At 33.4% G+C, this 14,561-nt stretch overlaps 1 pseudogene across 1 annotated transcript in view; it reads right to left on the bottom strand.

The window, feature by feature from the left end:
• Positions 1 to 14,561, bottom strand: part of LOC143222442 (rho guanine nucleotide exchange factor 28-like) — a 148,866-nt pseudogene that overhangs the window by 112,074 nt on the left and 22,231 nt on the right. The window lies entirely within an intron of this gene.

Below are 14,561 nucleotides of genomic sequence, written 5' to 3'. Positions count from 1 at the left end.
AAGATAATATGTACAGAAGAAAAAAAAAAACAATAGTAAGTAAACTTAGCTTTCGAATACGACCGTGCTACGTGTTTGTTTAAAGCAATGACTCGCAAAAAGAATATGACGTTATTACAGATGCACAACATACACCATGATAGCGGACCTTCAATACTAAAAACTCCAATTCAGAATAAATTATGAGTCATCTCGCAAAATTGAGCACTTCGATTTAAATGTATAAGCACTTCATGACTTAAATGTGGAAGATCTGAAATATAAAACTGAAGTAGTGCAATTAATTTTTTCTTAACCAAAGTTATCGCTCCAAAACATGTATCAATGGTTAACTTTCAAAAATCACTTCACTGCGAGAAATTAATAATCAGAAGAAAAAAAACACATTAAAACCCAGTCGGTAAGGCAGCTTTTGAAAGAACGAACTGACATTGTTTCTAAAAGCATACATTAGAAAACGTTGCACAAGAAGCGAGAAATATTGAGTTTTTCATTTGGTTTCGTAACAGAAAACGTCAGCCTTTGTATTCAGTATATCCAGTTTCAATCGCTGAGGAAGTTTTTTTGTTGAAAAATAATCGTTTATATTTCCTCAATGGCTGAGACAGCAGAACGAACCACGCAGCTATTGCATGAATATGATTTATAACGAGATATATTTGAATTCACATATTTGCCTCAGCGATTCCAGTTTTACAAGTTACACGAATATTTTTACTCCATTTTTACACCAGTCGTCTCGATCGATCTTTTTCTCAAAACAAACATTGGCACGAGATCTCAACGAAAAAGTTTTGCCGTATAAGGACAAAAGGCACATTTACATGATTTTTAACTTGCTTGTTTATTTCTAAGTACAATAAGCTGCACCCACAACGATTATCGAGTCATGAATTTTAGCGTTAACTCCAAATGACTTTTTCTGATCTACAAAAAGACTCGCATTTAAAAAAACCAAAAAAAAACATTTTGAATAATGCTACAGATAAGTTATATAAAGCAGAGCATCTGTAATTGTGGCGAAATAAGTCACTTTCATACATAAGAAATATCAATGATTAATGGTTTAAATTTAAAGACTGGTTGAATTTGTGTTGGTCAGATGAATGGAATGAAAGTGTCTTCACTAACATATAAAACGTAACCCAAAAGTGTATTATAAAAAGGTATGTTATTTACGATTAAGATTTTAGCACACGAAACAAAATACCGAAGAAATAACTTCAAATTGTAATATACGAGACAGGATACTAATTCTCATTCACATATTAATCTGAAATTACAAATTAAAACAAACGAAGGTGTTACCAACTGATATACCAAGGATCAAGGAAAAAGAGATTATTTGAAGGTAAATATTCGAACCCAGGTCATAAGGTTTCGTATTACATCTGTTGAAATGCTCTTCGCCCATGTATCGCATTTGGTTCCAAAATACGTTTGGCTGTTTTCCCAATATACGAGCTTGTCCATTATACGTAATCTTTTGGATATTAAAGTTTCACTATGCAGAAAACTAAAACCTAGTTTCACTGCTATTTCAAAATAACCAATTTAGAAGTTGTGTATACGCATATTACGAACCACTAAGTGATATATGTTAACCTGTTGACTGCCAAGTATTTCAGCTGCTACAATACAACTCCAATACTTCTTCATTTTGTAACTTTTTCGTGACGCCATTTTGGATCGAAAGTGAAACAATTTGTAAGTTGGTCAAATTCATGTATTGTGCTGACATCTAGCCTTGAAGTTGGGTATCATTGAGAATAAATTAACTCGTTCGTGGCACTGTTACCGATAGGCTTGGACGAATTGTCTCGCCTACGGAACTGAACAGGTTAAATTAGCCGTACTAATTATTGCAATAATGTTTAGTTCTAGGCTACGAAACTAACTCGCTTAGATCAGCGGTTAATATTTATTATGACAACAGTGTGGAAAAAGAACTGAAGAACATTGCGACTGTTGTAAAATGTTAAAAGAATTATAACAAAAAACAAACACACGAAACATGACGTACGTACACTTAGTGTTGACAGTTTTTCCGTCCTTGTCGCATCACAACAGGGTAACATTTATTGTTACTGAGTGTACGAGGCTTGGAGTCCAGTTAGCGCAGTTTTACGTACACAGATATTTTATCAACGTGTTTAGCATTCGTGTTTGACCACACATACCAGATAAATAATTTTTTTTTTCATACGTCTTTATTAAAACCGCTTTAAAAATTCTTGCTTGTTTATCTCGAAGTTCTGTTGAACCTATAGATATTTAATTACACTATTAGTAGGTAGATGACTTATCGGTTAACAATACTGTGTGTAATTAGTTAAACCTCTATCTGCGGATTTGGACAGCCATGTTTATATTTTAAATTTTAATATTACGCTAACAGTGACTTATCACAAAACAAACAAGGTGTAAGTACTTGGTTCGTATGTTTGGAAAACTAAGAATTTAACTTATTTCCCAATTAGTTATAACAAAGGCAAAGCGTATTTTCATAAAAGTGATAATTTGGTGATTTTCAAAATACCTAATCAAAAACAAGAACAATACCTGCATAACGCATTTCCTGATTACGATAGAAGCGAAGTACATGTGAACAATTATTTTAAAATCTTGAAAAGAAACGAATATTAACTTGTGTTAAACGTATTAGTTACTCGCATTTTTCAGTAAATTAGATGAGAAAAAACAAACCCAAGAAAAACAATGTTTAAGCAACAAAGTAGTCAATAATTTTATATGCAAAAACGGCTCGTTTGGGTTGAGAAAATTTTATGTAGAGGAGCGAACAATGTTTCGACCTTCTTTGGTCATCGTCAGGTTCACAAAGAAAGAAAAGTAACTGACCGGTAGCTGACCACATGTTTGAAGGCAGTTGTGTAATTGAGTGTAGGAATGTAGAGGGCGTGCTTAGATGTTTGATTATATTTATTAATGTAGGTATAAAGGTGTTCCTTTGTATTGGTTTATTTTAGGCTTGAGTTGTTGTATAAGTAAGGCTTCTTTAATTTTGCGTTTATTTCTTTATTTAGTATTTGGGTGTTTTCTATGGTTATGCTGTGTTTATTTGATTTGCAGTGTTCGAAAACGTGTGAAGATGACTTTTTATGTTCTTTGAATCTGGTTTCCATTTTTCTACTTGTTTCTCCAATATAGAAGTTGTGGCAGTTATCACATTGTATTTTATAAATAATGTTGGTGTGGTGTTTGTCAGTGTAGTTTTTACATAGTATAGACCTCAGTTTTGTGCCTGGTTTTTGAATACATTTGGTATTAACTGGAAAAAGTAGTCAATACAGTATTTCAAACGAGACTCGAGGTATTAGTATTACAAAGTATCTACCGGTAAACGTCAAGGAAGTTCAATCTATACGAGCGCACCGACCTCATAACATTACATTACACGCAAAGACTACGGTTGTGTCTGATGGCACTTTCGGAAAATTACCTTTTGATGTGACAGTTCTGACATGCGGAACCCACAGGTTACGTTAGGCGCATATACTATTAATTTAGTAATAGCCGAGTCTCTAGAAACATTCCTTGTTATTTACTGATTGGCTTATTGATTGCCAAGTTCAACCTGAATGAACACGACGGATCACAAGATTCCGGCCCCGCCTCTAGATTTCTTAGAATTAGTTATCACTGATGTCGAGAAAACCCTACTTGTAGAGAAAAATATATTATGTAAAAACGGTTCGTTTGGGTTGAGAAAGTTTTTTACGTGGAGGAGCGAACAACGTTTCAACCTTCTTCGGTCATCGTCAGTTTCACAAAGAAAGGAAGAGGTCAGCTTCCGGTCAGTTACCTCTTCCTTTCTTTGTGAACCTGTTGATGACCGGAGACGGTCGAAACGTTGTTCGCTCCTCCACGTAAAAAATTTTCTCAACCGGTCAGTTACCTCTTCCTTTCTTTGTGAACCTGACGATGACCGAAGAAGGTCGAAACGTTGTTCGCTCCTCTACGTAAAAAATTTTCAACCCAAACGAGCCGTTTTTACATATATATATTAATTTTGTTAATTCTGTATGTCTGTTATAGGTTGATTTAACGGCTTATTATAAAAGTTGTGTGTACAGAGTGTAGCTAAAACAAAGCTTCACGTGTGAATATCTCAGCTTTTTCCACCACGGATATCAAAACCCGCATTCTAGAATTACAAATCCGCTGTGCCACCGCGTGTATAGAACATGCGAAACACTCAATTAGCGCAAAGTATTTGTAAAAAGCGTTATGACCAGTAAGATACATATAACAATATCTATGTACTATAAGTATTCAGTATGCCTTCACTTCTTTTTTCACAAGTACCTAGACAAGTTATTAGTACAAAACATTTTATTGGTTAATTCAGCCTACTGGAACAAGGCTACAATACTTTCAAAGCTCAAGAAAACACGTCTACGGTCTTCCACTTTCCAAACTAGAAATTCTATTGGACTTCTATACTCAATAAAAAACAGTCCAGTAAACAACTTTTACTAACTTGTATACTGTACAAGAACATTTACTACTTTATGAAACTCCCCCAAAAGGCGTCACTGTTTGTATACGTTTTTAGTTCACTTATGAAATAAAATATTTATCCTTCAATAAGCTGTGGAATGGTCAAATATTAATCCATACACTGCAGCTACTTTATTAAACGCGCGTGAAATGTCAAGAGTCGTACACCGTATAATACATTAGCATTCAAATGCCGGAAGCAGAACGCACCTTATACGATGAATCAGCAGTCTATGGGTTAATTTGAACTAAGTGTTCTATGATTGTCACGTATAATATTTAATAACGGCATTTAAACTGCTCCCCGAATTTCAAACATAACGATATTAATGCCTTACATGCTTCACGAAATAAAATAAAAATAATTCCACCATTGCTCATGCTCATCGCAATAATAGTAGTAAATTCGTAGTGGAACAGATATATAGATACAATGTACAATATGACAGGAATTTGAACATCTGTGATTATGAAACAATACAAATAAATTTGTAATGTTTTAGATGTAATTTACACAAATTCTTTAAAATTTAGATTTTCATGTGGGAAAGAATATTACGTGATGTAATCTTTGTTTGGTTTTTTCCTCAGCTATTAATGTAGTTGAAAACTGAGACTATGCTGTTATGTTATCCTCATATTTTGTATCCCAAGCTCAGAATAACTTCACTACAGAAAAACAGTATTGTAAGAGCCTTCTTTGTCTAAGATAAATCTGCGATTTCAAGCGTTGTAAGAACGTTAGAATTTGTTATTTGATAACGTATGTTCTTTTTAAAACTACTTTTATACAACGAAACAAAAGGTAATTGTTTTACAACGTACAGGACCTGTTCCTACAACTAGCAGTTAAAAGATTATATGTATGTTAACTAAATACACATTACCTGTGACCTCAAGCTATCTGTATCTCTATATCCATATTAAGTACTGTTCAAGCGCTCATTACGTGACCGAAGCGTAGTAAAATGTCCGTATTAAAACTGTTTGCTTCAAGCGAAATTACAATCATAATAAGCTGAAAGTTTGTAATTTCGCTCGAAGCAAACAATTTTAATATTACTATTGAATTAACGAAGTATGATTAGAATGGATATGGTAGTTGTATTTAAACGTCAAAATGGTGTGGTGAGGGACAGTACAGTCACTTTCCGCCTTTTAAAAGATGTATTGAGTTAAAAAACAGTCACTTTCAGCCTTTTAAAAGATGTATTGAGTTAAAAAAACAGTCGCTTTCCGCCTTTTAAAAGATGTATTGAGTTAAAAAACAGTCGCTTTCCGCCTTTTAAAAGATGTATTGAGTTAAAAAACAGTCGCTTTCCGCCTTTTAAAAGATGTATTGAGTTAAAAAACAGTCGCTTTCCGCCTTTTAAAAGATGTATTGAGTTAAAAACAGTCACTTTCTGCCTTTTAAAAGATGTATTGAGTTAAAAACAGTCACTTTCTGCCTTTTAAAAGATGTATTGAGTTAAAAACAGTCACTTTCCGCCTTTTAAAGATGTATTGAGTTAAAAACAGTCACTTTCCGCCTTTTAAAAGATGTATTGAGTTAAAAACAGTCACTTTCCGCCTTTTAAAAGATGTATTGAGTTAAAAACAGTCACTTTCCGCCTTTTAAAAGATGTATTGAGTTAAAAAACAGTCACTTTCCGCCTTTTAAAAGATGTATTGAGTTAAAAACAGTCACTTTCCGCCTTTTAAAAGATGTATTGAGTTAAAAACAGTCACTTTCCGCCTTTTAAAAGATGTATTGAGTTAAAACAGTCACTTTCCGCCTTTTAAAAGATGCATTGAGTTAAAACAGTCACTTTCTGCCTTTTAAAAGATGCATTGAGTTAAAACAGTCACTTTCTGCCTTTTAAAGATGCATTGAGTTAAAACAGTCACTTTCTGCCTTTTAAAAGATGCATTGAGTTAAAAAACAGTCACTTTCCGCCTTTTAAAAGATGTATTGAGTTAAAAAACAGTCACTTTCCGCCTTTTAAAAGATGTATTGAGTTAAAAAACAGTCACTTTCCGCCTTTTAAAAGATGTATTGAGTTAAAAAACAGTCACTTTCCGCCTTTTAAAAGATGTATTGAGTTAAAAACAGTCACTTTCTGCCTTTTAAAGATGTATTGACTTAAAAACAGTCACTTTCTGCCTTTTAAAGATGTATTGACTTAAAAACAGTCACTTTCTGCCTTTTAAAAGATGTATTGAGTTAAAAACAGTCACTTTCCGCCTTTTAAAAGATGTATTGAGTTAAAAACAGTCACTTTCCGCCTTTTAAAGATGTATTGAGTTAAAAACAGTCACTTTCCGCCTTTTAAAGATGCATTGAGTTAAAACAGTCACTTTCTGCCTTTTAAAAGATGCATTGAGTTAAAAACAGTCACTTTCTGCCTTTTAAAAGATGCATTGAGTTAAAAACAGTCACTTTCTGCCTTTTAAAAGATGCATTGAGTTAAAAACAGTCACTTTCTGCCTTTTAAAAGATGTATTGAGTTAAAAACAGTCACTTTCTGCCTTTTAAAAGATGTATTGAGTTAAAAACAGTCACTTTCTGCCTTTTAAAAGATGTATTGAGTTAAAACAGTCACTTTCCGCCTTTTAAAGATGTATTGAGTTAAAAACAGTCACTTTCCGCCTTTTAAAGATGTATTGACTTAAACAGTCACTTTCCGCCTTTTAAAGATGTATTGAGTTAAAACAGTCACTTTCTGCCTTTTAAAAGATGTATTGACTTAAACAGTCACTTTCCGCCTTTTAAAAGATGTATTGACTTAAACAGTCACTTTCCGCCTTTTAAAAGATGTATTGACTTAAACAGTCACTTTCCGCCTTTTAAAAGATGTATTGAGTTAAAACAGTCACTTTCTGCCTTTTAAAAGATGTATTGAGTTAAAACAGTCACTTTCTGCCTTTTAAAAGATGTATTGAGTTAAAACAGTCACTTTCTGCCTTTTAAAAGATGTATTGAGTTAAAAACAGTCACTTTCTGCCTTTTAAAAGATGTATTGAGTTAAAAACAGTCACTTTCTGCCTTTTAAAAGATGTATTGAGTTAAAAAACAGTCACTTTCCGCCTTTTAAAAGATGTATTGAGTTAAAAAACAGTCACTTTCCGCCTTTTAAAAGATGTATTGACTTAAACAGTCACTTTCCGCCTTTTAAAGATGTATTGACTTAAACAGTCACTTTCCGCCTTTTAAAAGATGTATTGACTTAAACAGTCACTTTCCGCCTTTTAAAAGATGTATTGAGTTAAACAGTCACTTTCTGCCTTTTAAAAGATGTATTGACTTAAACAGTCACTTTCCGCCTTTTAAAAGATGTATTGACTTAAACAGTCACTTTCCGCCTTTTAAAAGATGTATTGAGTTAAAAACAGTCACTTTCTGCCTTTTAAAAGATGTATTGAGTTAAAAACAGTCACTTTCTGCCTTTTAAAAGATGTATTGAGTTAAAACAGTCACTTTCTGCCTTTTAAAAGATGTATTGAGTTAAAACAGTCACTTTCTGCCTTTTAAAAGATGTATTGAGTTAAAACAGTCACTTTCTGCCTTTTAAAGATGTATTGAGTTAAAAAACAGTCACTTTCCGCCTTTTAAAGATGTATTGAGTTAAAAACAGTCACTTTCCGCCTTTTAAAGATGTATTGACTTAAACAGTCACTTTCCGCCTTTTAAAAGATGTATTGAGTTAAAACAGTCACTTTCCGCCTTTTAAAAGATGTATTGACTTAAAAAACAGTCACTTTCCGCCTTTTAAAAGATGTATTGAGTTAAAAACAGTCACTTTCCGCCTTTTAAAAGATGTATTGAGTTAAAAACAGTCACTTTCTGCCTTTTAAAAGATGCATTGAGTTAAAAACAGTCACTTTCCGCCTTTTAAAAGATGCATTGAGTTAAAAAACAGTCACTTTCCGCCTTTTAAAAGATGTATTGAGTTAAAAAACAGTCACTTTCTGCCTTTTAAAAGATGTATTGACTTAAACAGTCACTTTCCGCCTTTTAAAAGATGTATTGAGTTAAACAGTCACTTTCTGCCTTTTAAAAGATGTATTGACTTAAACAGTCACTTTCCGCCTTTTAAAAGATGTATTGAGTTAAAACAGTCACTTTCTGCCTTTTAAAAGATGTATTGAGTTAAAACAGTCACTTTCTGCCTTTTAAAAGATGTATTGAGTTAAAACAGTCACTTTCTGCCTTTTAAAAGATGTATTGAGTTAAAAACAGTCACTTTCTGCCTTTTAAAAGATGTATTGAGTTAAAAAACAGTCACTTTCCACCTTTTAAAAGATGTATTGAGTTAAAAACAGTCACTTTCCGCCTTTTAAAGATGTATTGAGTTAAAACAGTCACTTTCCGCCTTTTAAAGATGTATTGACTTAAACAGTCACTTTCCGCCTTTTAAAAGATGTATTGAGTTAAAACAGTCACTTTCCGCCTTTTAAAAGATGTATTGAGTTAAAACAGTCACTTTCCGCCTTTTAAAGATGTATTGAATTAAAAACAGTCACTTTCTGCCTTTTAAAAGATGTATTGAGTTAAAAACAGTCACTTTCCGCCTTTTAAAAGATGTATTGAGTTAAAAACAGTCACTTTCTGCCTTTTAAAAGATGTATTGAGTTAAAAACAGTCACTTTCTGCCTTTTAAAAGATGTATTGAGTTAAAAACAGTCACTTTCCGCCTTTTAAAGATGTATTGAGTTAAAAACAGTCACTTTCCACCTTTAAAAGATGTATTGAGTTAAAAACAGTCACTTTCCGCCTTTTAAAAGATGTATTAACTTAAACAGTCACTTTCCGCCTTTTAAAAGATGTATTGAGTTAAAACAGTCACTTTCCGCCTTTTAAAGATGTATTGAGTTAAAAACAGTCACTTTCCGCCTTTTAAAAGATGTATTGAGTTAAAAACAGTCACTTTCCGCCTTTTAAAAGGTGTATTGAGTTAAAAACAGTCACTTTCCGCCTTTTAAAAGATGTATTGAGTTAAAACAGTCACTTTCCGCCTTTAAAAGATGTATTGAGTTAAAACAGTCACTTTCCGCCTTTTAAAAGATGTATTGAGTTAAAACAGTCACTTTCCGCCTTTTAAAAGATGTATTGAGTTAAAACAGTCACTTTCCGCCTTTTAAAAGATGTATTGAGTTAAAACAGTCACTTTCCGCCTTTTAAAAGATGTATTGAGTTAAAACAGTCACTTTCCGCCTTTTAAAAGATGCATTGAGTTAAAAACAGTCACTTTCCGCCTTTTAAAAGATGTATTGAGTTAAAAACAGTCACTTTCCGCCTTTTAAAGATGTATTGAGTTAAAAACAGTCACTTTCCGCCTTTTAAAGATGTATTGAGTTAAAAACAGTCACTTTCCGCCTTTTAAAAGATGTATTGACTTAAAACAGTCACTTTCTGCCTTTTAAAAGATGTATTGACTTAAAACAGTCACTTTCTGCCTTTTAAAAGATGTATTGAGTTAAAACAGTCACTTTCTGCCTTTTAAAGATGTATTGAGTTAAAACAGTCACTTTCTGCCTTTTAAAGATGTATTGAGTTAAAACAGTCACTTTCTGCCTTTTAAAAGATGTATTGAGTTAAAACAGTCACTTTCTGCCTTTTAAAAGATGTATTGAGTTAAAAACAGTCACTTTCTGCCTTTTAAAAGATGTATTGAGTTAAAAAACAGTCACTTTCTGCCTTTTAAAAGATGTATTGAGTTAAAAAACAGTCACTTTCTGCCTTTTAAAAGATGCATTGAGTTAAAAACAGTCACTTTCTGCCTTTTAAAAGATGCATTGAGTTAAAAACAGTCACTTTCCGCCTTTTAAAAGATGTATTGAGTTAAAAACAGTCACTTTCCGCCTTTTAAAAGATGTATTGACTTAAACAGTCACTTTCCGCCTTTTAAAGATGTATTGAGTTAAAACAGTCACTTTCCGCCTTTTAAAGATGTATTGACTTAAACAGTCACTTTCCGCCTTTTAAAAGATGTATTGAGTTAAAAACAGTCACTTTCCGCCTTTTAAAAGATGTATTGAGTTAAAAACAGTCACTTTCCGCCTTTTAAAAGATGTATTGAGTTAAAAACAGTCACTTTCCGCCTTTAAAAGATGTATTGAGTTAAAAACAGTCACTTTCCGCCTTTTAAAAGATGTATTGAGTTAAAAACAGTCACTTTCCGCCTTTTAAAAGATGTATTGACTTAAAAACAGTCACTTTCCGCCTTTTAAAAGATGTATTGAGTTAAAAACAGTCACTTTCCGCCTTTTAAAAGATGTATTGACTTAAAAACAGTCACTTTCTGCCTTTTAAAAGATGTATTGACTTAAAAACAGTCACTTTCTGCCTTTTAAAAGATGTATTGACTTAAAAACAGTCACTTTCTGCCTTTTAAAAGATGTATTGACTTAAAAACAGTCACTTTCTGCCTTTTAAAAGATGTATTGACTTAAAAACAGTCACTTTCTGCCTTTTAAAAGATGTATTGACTTAAAAACAGCCACTTTCTGCCTTTTAAAAGATGTATTGACTTAAAAACAGTCACTTTCTGCCTTTTAAAGATGTATTGACTTAAAAACAGTCACTTTCTGCCTTTTAAAGATGTATTGACTTAAAAAAACAGTCACTTTCTGCCTTTTAAAGATGTATTGACTTAAAAACAGTCACTTTCTGCCTTTTAAAAGATGTATTGAGTTAAAAACAGTCACTTTCCGCCTTTTAAAAGATGTATTGAGTTAAAAACAGTCACTTTCTGCCTTTTAAAAGATGTATTGAGTTAAAAACAGTCACTTTCTGCCTTTTAAAAGATGTATTGAGTTAAAAACAGTCACTTTCTGCCTTTTAAAAGATGAATTGAGTTAAAAAAAAAACAGATTTAATTTTAAACACAATATACATGACTACTTATGTTCGAGATGTTTTACCGTGCCATGCGTCCAACACAATAGAACAGAACAATCGAATAATTAAGCCTAATCGAAAACGCAAATAGATACTCGACACTGAAGATATTGTAATGAAACGTTTCCCATAAAATTGTCTGTGTATAATAATATCCAGAACAAATCAAACAGTCGTAAACATTAGTGTTGTTAGTGTGTTTTTGTGTGGGTTTTTCTTATAGCAAAGACAAATCAGGCTATCTGCTGAGCCCACCGAGGGGAATCGAACCCCTGATTTTAGCGATGTAAATCCGTAGACGTACTGCCGTACTAGTGGTGGGCGTGTTGTCAGTTAAGCCTGAAGGTAGGACTATACTAAATTTATCAACACTCTGTACACAACAAAGTACGTATAAAAAAACTCGTTAACATTCAAGTCGGAGATTTCAGGATAACATTCGTTTCGCGCTTTGTTTAGAGAGAAAAATCATACAAAATGAAATATAATACATATATATACATATTCATTAAAGCAGGAAGTATAAATAATTATCGGATAAATGATTTATAAATGACTTGCAAAGATGCTTTATGCTGGAATGGATCAGTAATTCGAATTACTTTCATAACGCACGCGCCGCTCGCTTATTGGCCAACATTTTCAAGTGATGCATTAATACCGGAAGTTATCAGTGAAAATAAAATGAAAATACAGTTTTGAAAGCGAAGAATTTACTTATGCTTTCCAATAGTCGATATAACTCAAATATTTTTAGATATTGAACATTAATATTACTTCGTTAAAGAAACGATAAAAATCCTCAAAATATACAAATATTTAACATAAAATTACGAATATACTGAAAAAAAACTTAGAATATAAACTTTTACACTGAAGTAACAGAGACGCAGAGTAAAGTTAAAAAATTAACGCATAGAGTCTCCTCAAAAACAACCAAACACCATTAATCAACTCACGACGAACCTGCGATACGCAGAGCAGTTAAAAACTCACCTTCGTGAAAGTAAACCTTTATTTTCGTATCACGTTTTCATTTCTGTTAACTATGTTGTCGATTACATTTTGTACTTTCCTAAAAATAACACACACGAGAAATCAATGGTGTTACATGGGGGAAAAAAAACTTACAATAAAAATGACCTCAGTTGTTAGCTTGTTAGCCAACGTGCACGAGAGCAAGCAGCTGTTAATCTTAATACACACGTATATAAAACAAGCTAAAGCTACACGTTAGGCCAAGCCTGTATACGTACACAAACACTCACCGACTCGTTATTCTGGAAACACCACCTGCCAAGTCACAAGTGTACCCTCAGCTTTCCAAGATGACATCACACACAGGAATCAGTTAAACTTTACAGAAATATATACGTGCAGAACAGACGTTGCGTTCTTCACCTGTGCTTTTCTTTCCTCCTTTTGGGTCTGGATGAAGATAAGCAACTTAGGGACTTTCTAGGAAGTCCACAATGGCGAACAGTAAACTTCCTCTAATCAAGAAAATGTTAAACAAAGGCAGAGAAGAGAAGGGCCTACCAACAGACCTCTCGTGGTAATTACACTGCTGATGTATAATGGCCTTTCCTCCCTCCCTCAATCTACTTGTCACCTGTCTCACGTTTCTACCTGGTTCAACCGGTGTAAAGAATAATAAAAGGTCGCACGGCCACTGACCCTCTATTACGCATGTACACGTTCCAATATTCAGCGTGCACAGCTTGCACTAAGAGTCATAACAATAGAAGATGTCCTATAATGACAGTCGTGATATCTTACCAATATCCGTCACTACCGTAACACATTTTCACAGGAAGAGTGCGTAACCATGGGTTACACGTAGCTCGCTCACTTTGAGCGCACCACAGCGTAACGTCATGCTAAAAACGTATGATAATTAGACTAAAGAAACGTCTTTAAAATCATAGCATATATTACACTACATAAATAAAAATGTAGTATGCAGAAAAGTACAGCATGTTTATTTGACCAATTAAAAAATTCAATAAACTCTAACAAGTGTCTGTTCAATTTCGCGAAATGACACTCGAGGGTTACCTTGCTGTCCCTAATCTAATTAACAAACTAAGAGACATAGCAGATAGGTAGTCAACACCACCCGGAGCAAATTCTTTGGATTTTTTTTTTTTTTATTAACGAATAGTGGGATTTACCGTTATGTTATAACGCTTTAATGTTCAGTGACGGGGATTCGAACCTACGGCTCGCATATTACGAATCCACTACCTTAACCACCAGGTCACGTTAAGCCCGTACTTCCAACATGAAATCACAATTACCTAATGCATAACTGGTTCCGGCTTGTTACCATGGTGAGCAGAGTTTGGTCAAAAAGTAAGTTAACGATCTTGCTCTCAGACCAAGCAACCTTTATCAGGTTTTAGTTTCCTTTGCAAATGTTTAAATTTTGTTAATTTTACTATCACCAAAAATGCAAATACTGATAAAAATGCGAGTTTAACATTACTCCAAACTCGGAGATAAACGTAGGAGAAACAATGAAACTAAACGCCTACAAGCATGCCAAAGCTTTGTGCCACGTAGATACAAAGCACCATACAAAACAGACCACGTATGACAAAACTGTACTGAGTTCGTAATGGTCTCAGAGCAGTTTTCAACAAAATTTCACTTTATATTTAAAACCTACAATGAACACATTAAGTTCTTTTGGAAAACAGACCATGTTTCCTTCAGTGTTGATTTGTGTTCTTCAGGTTCTTTACAGAGAACCAGTAAATAACAAACTGATCATGTCAGGTTTCACACTGTAGTGGCGCTCTGGAAAATACCTGCTGGGCGGGGGTAAGGATGCGGTATCTTCAAGAGTGAAATTTTATGCGTCAGGCTGAAGAAATGTTGCAACAACTTCAGTGGTGGTCTGCAAAGACTGACAGATACACACACAGTACTTTACCCTTACCAACAAGTAACATACATGAAGCAAAGAGGGTGGGAGTTTCGCTTATTCTTAAAATATAAATGCATATACGACTTACAGCTGCTTTCTATGAATGAACCATTTTAATAGTTGTCCAGATTTTATAACTCTATCTTGGTGTACTTTACGTTTCATTTCAGTGATTTAATTATAAATACGTAATGGAATACATAAAAACCTCACAAGTACAATGTGAAT

The sequence above is a fragment of the Tachypleus tridentatus genome, chromosome 8, assembly GCF_004210375.1.
Source record: "Tachypleus tridentatus isolate NWPU-2018 chromosome 8, ASM421037v1, whole genome shotgun sequence".
In the NCBI taxonomy this organism is placed as follows: domain Eukaryota; kingdom Metazoa; phylum Arthropoda; class Merostomata; order Xiphosura; family Limulidae; genus Tachypleus; species Tachypleus tridentatus.
The sequence above is the reverse complement of the archived record's forward strand: the minus strand, read 5'-3'. Positions and strand labels throughout refer to the sequence as shown.